Here is a 9,662-nt window from a genome sequence, read left to right on the forward strand (position 1 = left end):
ATGAAACATCATGAATTCGACCTTCCATCACTGCCACAGAGAACACCAGAAGAGCGATACATGTTTGGATTTCTCCTACAGCGTTCTGGACTCAATAAGCGGCAACTTCGGATTTTAGGGGACGCAGGCCAATGGCAACTGGTCTATGAGTTACGTTTCCGTTACCTAGAAGAGTTAGACGACGGCTCCTCAATGATTTCATCTAATTGAGTGTATAAGAAAGGATAGTTTAGAGTAGCAACCACTTGTACCATATAGAAATAACAGTAAAGTTCCATGAATATGTTGAGATGCGTTAACTTTTTTTTTTTTTGAGAGTTTTTGTTTACAGATCCAGAATTCAAAGTGCGTGGTGAAGAGAAGCCCCGAGAAGGATAACATCACCGAAAAGTGAGGGCCTGACGCGTGACTTCGCCATAATGCCCACTGAATCCCTGATCGTGCAGTTTTTGTTATGAATCTGATTATGTGTGTGTATTTGTGTTGGTTATTGTTTGGTTCAATCCCTGAAGGACGAACTTTTCATGTTGATAAATGTTGTGTTTGTTTGTTTTGTTTGGTGACTCGTGATAAAACTCTTGATCACTCGAATAATGAGCGTGCAGCATAATTCAGCTGTGCCTTCAGCAAGGGGGGATGTCACAACCCAAAGGTGTGATTTTTGTTTTTGTGTGTGCTTTGGCACCATTGAATTATTTTCCTGCCGTTTGAAGCTTTCTTTGCAGGGTGCATTTCTTCTTTGCAGCATAGAAATGCACGTTGCAAGGAGTTCCCACCATTTGTATTTAAATTCGAGCCCCATTATTGGTTGTTTTTAAATTATTCCCACGTGGCGGCTAGCAATTGGCTTGCTAGCCGTATAAGAGGCTTGAGTGGTTTCCGCCCAAGTTGGAGGACTCCACGAACATCAGGAGGAGGAGACTTCACGTCTCGTGAAGATCTCTAAGCGCTGCGGAGCCTATTGGACCCAGCGTGAATATCAAGAAGGCAACAGGGGTCTGATCAGCCTCTCGCCTCTCCCCGTCGCCGAGCGCAATCCTCGACATATCCCTCTTCCCTGCGCGCAAACAAGGATCCACGGAGCCTCGACAACTCTGTGAGAGTGAGAGTTTTGTCCGAGTCCTCAAACGGGGATTTAAGCGGAGCTTTACCTGGGAAACTGTCCAGCCTACACCGCGACCATCTACAGTGTAAGTAAACAATCTTGAATCAACCACTAAGCGTCTGTGCCTAATTCTAGCGTGTCGCCTGCTTTCTCCGACCCAGTGTGTCCGGGCTGCTGGCCACAGCCCGCGGTCCGAAAAAAGGGCCCCGGATCACTCTCAGCCCACACAGGGTGCTTTTAGCTAAAAGTTGATTCAATCAGCTATTAGATTAAATTGCCAAAAAAGCCCCATGAAAGCGCCCAGTCTTTACAGACATTGCAGAGCCAGGTTGAAGTAATGCACTTCTTCTTCTGGAGCTCGGCATGGGAATGCACTGAGTTAAAAGTAAAGCTCTGTTTTCTGGAGTTTATTTTTAATCTGCAAGCACCCACTGGCAAAAAACAAAGTTGGCACCTATATATCCTTGCAGAGAAGTAAGCAGAATTAGGGCCTTAAATTGTAAAATCTCAGGGAAGGAAGTGCAGTACCTCACCTCAAGTGGGGTCCTTTGGGATTTATTCTAACAACAATGATAATAATAATTTACTTCACAGCTACGTTTGAGACAGTCGTAAAAACTAAGTTCAGAAAAAATGAGTGGACTGGAAAATCCATCCAGATGTATTTAATTGAGAATGGCATAATACAGAAAAAAGAACAATAAAAATGGCATAATCTAGTAGTGCAGGATCAAAGTCTAAAAAAACAACTGTATAAAATGAGGCCAACCCCTTCTGGGACCAGGTGCCTACTAGCAATGCTTCTGATAAAACATGATTAGACCTAACTGGGTTCTGTCTGACCAGCACTGACAAAAGAGATTTATGCTAAGGCAGGGATAGGCAACCCCCAGCACAGGTGCCAGAGTGTGGCACTCGAAGGCATTTTGCTCGGCATACACGCCTCAGGGCAGATGGCAGGGAAGGGACAGGGCTGCACTGCCTCAGCAAGGATTGGCTTCCCCACCATCCGCCCCCAACATGCCAACAATTTACAAGTCGAGGTTGCGGGTGTTTTTGGCACGCTGCCCAAAAACATTGAGGACCCCTGTGCTAAGAACTGTGTTAAAACTGACTGCATAGGCAGTAATGTGACTTCTGCTGCCCTTTCTGGTCAAGGAAACAATGCTAGAACCCACATAGCATTCTACTAAACCCAATGGAACCAAAGCCCCAGATCAATGGTGCCCAACCTTTTTGCCCTGTGGGCTGGGTGGATGGTGCCAGATCTGGGTGGATGGTGCAGGGCAGATCTGGCTGATGGGTCCAGTCTGGCTGTGGGGGGTGTTGTGTAGCCTGACCTTGATCCATCTGCCTGGGGCAGGGGCAGTGTGCAGCAGCCCCAATCCAAATGTGCTGGGATGGCGGGGGAGCCCTGTGAGTAGTTATGCCAGAATAGGAGGTGCCTTGATGCTCAGGAGGCCTTCTCCCTGGTTGGGCCTCACTCCAGGTCGTAAAACGGGGCATACAAAGTGGCTTGCTCATGGGATATTTCCCCTCAACCTGCTCATCATGCCATGATCTTACATAAGAAGGAGGGTCCTAGGATGTTACTGGCAGCCCTCGTGGGCGTGCACGTGTTATGGATGTTCCTGGAGCTCCTCCTTCCCTTCACCCTGTCCATATGCCAACTGAGGCCTGAGCTGTGTTGATAATTCTGCCCTCAGGCCACAAAGGGCCAGTGCCTCAGATACACTTCTGAGTTCAGAGATGCCTGGGCTTGGATTAATTCAGGACCACTAAATTTACTGCTGCCATGGCTTAATGTGCTTATTCACTAATCACACTTCAACAATCAATTCATTCATGGGTTCTCTTAAAGCAACAGAGTCCATAATTAATTCATGGGTGTCCAACTCAAGTCCCAGCCCCCAATTAATTCAAGGGCTTTCAAAATCAAGGCTTCAATTAATTTACACTGTTCAACTCAAATCACACGCCATTAATCAATTCATGGCAGAGTCCTTATGCAAGTGGTTCTTACAACAATGAGGACTACCCCTTTAAGAAAAAAACTGGAAACCAAAATAACAGTCTCTTCACCATGCCCAGCTCTTGGACCACAATAACTGCCACACTCACATGTCCCTCTCTCTGGGCCTGGGTACTGGGATTCAAGAGGAGTCTTCCTCGGAGCAATTCTGTGTCACTGGGTGGCTGGAAATCCCTCCAGATTTCCAGGCTGGGATCTGGCTAAGCTCCTTACCGGGTCCAGCGTGACAGGGTCTGTTGCAGCTGTGGCATTCTGCCCTCCTGCTCTGCATGGCCCTGCTCCAGGTACAGGCCTTTGACATCACTCCCTGAGTGATGCCCTAACCACAGTGAATAGATGCTTATAAAGCGCCGCTGTGGTGTCACTCGCCACTCCACTTCCTTTGGCTCCACACCTGCTGGTAAGAATTGACCATTTCCTGTCCTTCCCAGGCATTTAGCCGAACTCTGGTGGCTTGCTATACCTCCCGAGGTCCTTCCACGCCAAGAAAAATACATGTCCCACATGTCCCCAGCCCCAAATCTGGATGTACAGGGCAGGGTAGTGGCAGAATGGTCCCAATCCGGACACATGGTTGGGAAGGAGGTGGGAAGCAGCCTGAGCCCGATCCTAATCTGGACATGCCTGTAAGGGGTGGGGGCATGCAACACTCAAGGGCACAGAGATTTATGCATATGCTTAACTCCAGAATTCTACTGAAGTCAGTGCACAAAGTTCAGCATGTATGAAGAACAAAGTCTGAGTTGCAAAGTGTACTGAGCTCAGTATCAAGTTCTAATCATTCAACATTATACCACAAAAGTTTGCTATTTAAACTGATACCTCTCTAATTACTAAGTTCCAATTACAAAAGGGTTATTCTTGAGGAAGATGCATCAGAATGGGTATACAGAGCTGGTCGTAAGACCTGAAATGTATATTTAACTTGCACAAACAGAACTTATTCAGCAAGTTATCCTAAATTCCACTAATCTGGATAAGCCTCATTTATTTTCATAAGGACAAATGGATTCTGAAAAGTTACTTTGTTAAAAAAAATTGCAGGGGTTAATGCAGAAAAACGTAGTCCTTTCATTCAGTTCCATTATCTCCTATTTGTAACATTTCCAATTACATCAGAAAAAAAGATTGTATATTGCACTTTGACATTTTTCTCTTGGAACAACTTCCCTTTAATACTTATTCAGTACACATGGAATAAAATAGCCTGAAATTGATGATTTATAGCTATCTTTAAAGGAGCTATGATGTTTGGTTGCCATATTACATAAGAAAGCAACAGGTTTGAAATAACCTAATCTCTTTATAGTCCTATCCAATATGTTGTTAAAACAGGTTGACATTTTCAAAGGTAGGCACTGATTCTGAGTTCCCAACTTGTCACATGTTGAGCCTTATTTTCACAAATGCACCCACTTCTTTGATTTAGGGTCTCAGTCCTGCAAACTTTTATGTATGCGATTAAGATTCAACACATTGAATAGTCTCATTAAATTGAAGTCAGCTACAATTCTAATTAAGATGCTCACTGTGTGTTAAGCAACATGTGCAAATTTTTTGTAGGTTCAGGGGCTTAAGTTAATGGACACTCTGCATGCTCATCAGCACCCCAAAAAATCAAGTTCATGATGTATCAGATTTGAGCACCAAGAAACTGAGACATTAGTTCAGAAATCTTTATATGAGAAGCAGGATGTGTTTGGCAATATTTTGTATTGGACCAACTGTAGAGTTGTGAGAGATGTCAGGCAAGCCTTTAGGCACAAAGGACCAGTCACCTCAGGTGAAATTTTTTCAAGATATTACCAAACACGTCCTGCTTCTTGCATATTTCCTGACCCATCGTGGCTACAACACAGAAGGCCTGTATAGGCATATTTCTGAAGGTTGTTATTGTATTATCTGCACAAATCAAAATGTTAATTAATTTGATTTTAAACCTTCCTGTGAAGTTGGGAAATCTTTTAAAAGTGGAGGAACTCTTCCGCGGTCTCTTCCATCCTACCAGTGACCGGACGAGGAAGACGGCAGGAGAACTGCATCCGAGAGACCAACTGGCGGCTTCGGCAGTGGTGTCTCGAGGCAGGCTTCGGCTTCCTGGACCATGACCCGCACATCACGACGAGGGACATGCTCAGCTGGGATGGGCTTCACCTGTCCCCCAAAGGTAAGCGTGTGTTTTCTTCTAGGTTGGCGGATCTCCTCCGGCGGGCTTTAAACTAGGCTCGTCGGGGGGAGGGGAGTACGAGGGCAGGGGAAGCTGTGGACCACCAAACCATGTGGCACCCACAAGGACAGCCCAGCCTGAAGAAGGAGAACATTGGGAACCTGAAAGCCATGGGGAGGCCAGCACAACAGAACAGGTAAGGAACAAGAAGGTAAGAAACAATGGGCCCCATGGGACTGGGAGCGGGGGGGCAGCAAAGGCGCCAGTCGCAGGGCTCAAGTGCCTATATACTAATGCTAGGAGCATGGGGAACAAGCAGGATGAACTAGCGCTCCTGCTTGCACTAAACACCTATGACTTAGTGGGGCTAACAGAGACCTGGTGGGATTCATCCCATGACTGGGCGGTACATATTGAGGGCTATAGATTGTACAGAAAGGACAGGTCGGGGAAGAAAGGGGGGGGGGTTGCACTTTATGTCAGTGAGCAATATACATCAACCCTCATCAAGACAGAATCCGAGGCTGAGGAAGTAGAAGGATTGTGGGTTAGGCTACATGGGGGGCAAGGAGAAAGGGATTTGGTGGTAGGGGTCTGCTACAGACCCCCACATCAAGGGGAAGAAATAGATGCGGGGCTCCTGAGGCAACTCTCGGAGACCATAAAAGCTAAAGAGGCGGTAGTCATGGGGGACCTAAACTACCCGGACATCTGCTGGGAGACGCAGACAGCAAGGTCCCATCGCTCATGCAGGTTTCTAACTTGTGTACAGGACCTCCACCTGACACAGGAGGTGTATGGTCCCACTAGGGGGAATGCCATACTGGATCTGGTATTGGCAACGGGAGATGACATGATAGGGGACCTCCAAATCGGTAGCTATCTGGGAGACAGTGATCACCTTATGATAGAATTCAACATAAGACGGCGAGTGGGTAAGGTAACTAGTAGGGTGAAAGTGCTAGACTTTAGGAAAGCTGATCTCATTGCACTCAGGCGATTAGTCAAGGAAGCACTGCAGAGTAGGAGTTTTGATGGGATGGGTGCCCAAGAAGGGTGGCTGTGCCTAAAGGAAACAATCCTTTGGGCACAAAGCAAGACGATCCCCGAGCGAGGCAAAAGAGGGAAAGGGGCCAGGAGGCCTCCATGGCTGACCAGAGAAATCCAGGGCAGCCTAAGGGCCAAAAGGGGAGCACATAAAAAGTGGAAACAGGGTGAGATCACTAAAGATGAATATACCTCCTCTGCTCGTGCTTGTAGGGAGGCAGTTAGGCGGGCCAAAGCTACCATGGAGCTGAGGATGGCAACCCAAGTAAAGGACAACAAGAAATTGTTTTTTAGATATATTGGGAGTAAAAGGAAGGCCCAGGGAGGAATAGGACCCCTGCTAAATGGGCAGAAGCAATTGGTGACAGATAGACGGGACAAGGCTGAACTCCTCAACGAGTTCTTTGCCTCAGTGTTCCTAAGCGAGGGGCACGACAAGTCTCTCACTGGGGTTGTAGAGAGGCAGCAGCAAGGCGCCAGACTTCCATGCGTAGATCCTGAGGTGGTGCAGAGTCATTTGGAAGAACTGGATGCCTTTAAGTCGGCAGGCCCGGATGGGCTCCATCCGAGGGTGCTGAAGGCACTGGCCGACATCATTGCAGAGCCACTGGCGGGAATATTCGAATGCTCGTGGCGCACGGGCCAAGTCCCGGAGGACTGGAAAAGGGCTAACGTGGTCCCCATTTTCAAAAAGGGGAGGAAGGAGGACCCGGGCAACTATAGGCCGGTCAGTCTCACCTCCATCCTTGGTAAAGTATTTGAAAAAATTATCAAGGCTCACATTTGTGAGAGCCCGGCAGGGCAAATTATGCTGAGGGGAAACCAGCCTGGGTTTGTGGCGGGCAGATCGTGCCTGACCAACCTAGTCTCTTTCTATGACCAGGTTACGAAACGCCTGGACACAGGAGGAGGGGTGGATGTCGTATACCTGGACTTCAGGAAGGCCTTCGATATGGTATCCCACCCCATACTGGTGAACAAATTAAGAGGCTGTGATGTGGATGACTGCACAGTCCGGTGGGTGGCGAATTGGCTAGAGGGTCGCACCCAAAGAGTCGTGGTAGATGGGTCGGTCTCGACCTGGAAGGGTGTGGGCAGTGGGGTCCCGCAGGGTTCGGTCCTTGGACCGATACTCTTTAATGTCTTCATCAGCGACTTGGACGTGGGAGTGAAATGTACTCTGTCCAAGTTTGCAGATGACACAAAGCTATGGGGAGAAGTGGACACGCCGGAGGGCAGGGAACAGCTGCAGGCAGACCTGGATAGGCTGGACAAGTGGGCAGAAAACAACAGGATGCAGTTCAACAAGGAGAAATGCAAAGTGCTGCACCTAGGGAGGAAAAATGTCCAGCACACCTACAGCCTAGGGAATGACCTGCTGGGTGGCACGGAGGTGGAAAGGGATCTTGGAGTCCTAGTGGACTCCAAGTTGAACATGAGTCGGCAGTGTGACGAAGCCATCAGAAAAGCCAATGGCACTTTATCGTGCATCAGCAGATGCATGACGAATAGGTCCAAGGAGGTGATACTTCCCCTCTATCGGGCGTTGGTCAGACCGCAGTTGGAGTACTGCGTGCAATTCTGGGCGCCACACTTCAAGAAGGATGCGGATAACCTGGAGAGGGTACAGTGAAGGGCAACTCGTATGGTCAAGGGCCTGCAGACCAAGCCCTACGAGGAGAGACTAGAGAAACTGGACCTTTTCAGCCTCCGCAAGAGAAGGTTGAGAGGCGACCTTGTGGCTGCCTATAAGTTCATCACGGGGGCACAGAAGGGAATTGGTGAGGATTTATTCACCAAGGCGCCCCCGGGGGTTACAAGAAACAATGGCCACAAGCTAGCAGAGAGCAGATTTAGACTGGACATTAGGAAGAACTTCTTCACAGTTCGAGTGGCCAAGGTCTGGAACGGGCTCCCAAGGGAGGTGGTGCTCTCCCCTACCCTGGGGGTCTTCAAGAGGAGGTTAGACGAGTATCTAGCTGGGGTCATTTAGACCCAGCACTCTTTCCTGCTTATGCAGGGGGTCGGACTTGATGATCTATTGAGGTCCCTTCCGACCCTAACATCTATGAATCTATGAATCTATGAACTGAGGCTCAGAACAATTTGCTCCAGGTCACCTAGGAAGCCTGTCCCAGAGATAGGAATAGAGAATACTCCTGACTCACATTCTTGTACTTGAATCACTAACCTATCCTTTCCAGCGCAAAAATGACAGCTTTGCAGCCTAATGCCCTGGTAGTTTATTAAAATGACTACTGTGGCACTAAGATAACATGAGCCACCAAAGGGAGAGCTCATAAAAATATCTCCACTACTGTGAAATACTGTAATACTTTAACACAGAGAAGGGATGTGACCTACAGTTCTGAACAAGATCAGCATTATAAAAAGGAAACAAATAGTCCAATTCCTCACACCCCCCACCCCAGGTGACCTGTCTACAGCTGACATTTTGTAGTAAGGGAGTAAATGTTGCTATGCTTCATAAAAAGTTAAAAGCAGCCTTCACACTCTGTTCATCAAATTTTACAGAATTACATTGAAATTCCTGTATTAGAAGCATTATAAATAATGCTCCAAAAGCAAAGGAATGTCAGAATTAGTGCCCTGAATGAGATCCAGATCCTGTGGAAAAAAATAATACAGGATCTTAACATTAAAGACTACATAATACTCCATATGCAAAAGGGAGACAAGTTAAGGTCAGCACCTCTTAGTTTGTGAGTGCTTTGGAGCCTTAATAGCTGTAATTTTTTTAAATGTCCTTTCCTATTTTTTAAAAACAAATTGAATGAATTTTACTGTCATATGGAACCGTGACCCCAGCACTGCTTATCAGCAAACTGGATTCATAGAACAAGTCTCTCAGATGAGCTGGTTAACAGTGGTGGGTTTTTATCTTTTAGGTGGATCAGCCCTAAATGAAGATATGTTTTACCAGGGATTTCACACCTACCAGTATTTACTAACAGCATTAGAAATCCAGGTCTTAGAGCTGAGTAGTGAGTACACACTAGTGGCTATCAAAAATATTCTTCTGTCCTCATTTCCCTCTTACCTTGTCCCTGTCCTCCCCACCCAGCTTCTTTCTTCCTGTCACCCTCTCTTCATTAAAAATTCTCATCTTGGTATTCCCTTCCCAGGCTTATTTTGCTTCCCCTGCACCTCAAAAAAGAAAGAAAAACTTTGCTCCTTCTTATTCTTCAGCATTCTACTCCAGCTCTTTCCTGTGCCTCCATCCTCCTCCACCACCAAAGCAGGTCTTGAGAACACAGGAGAAATCCTTTTCCTATTCTTGGTTTTGGGGC

Source organism: Alligator mississippiensis, chromosome 1, assembly GCF_030867095.1.
Source record: "Alligator mississippiensis isolate rAllMis1 chromosome 1, rAllMis1, whole genome shotgun sequence".
Taxonomy (NCBI): domain Eukaryota; kingdom Metazoa; phylum Chordata; order Crocodylia; family Alligatoridae; genus Alligator; species Alligator mississippiensis.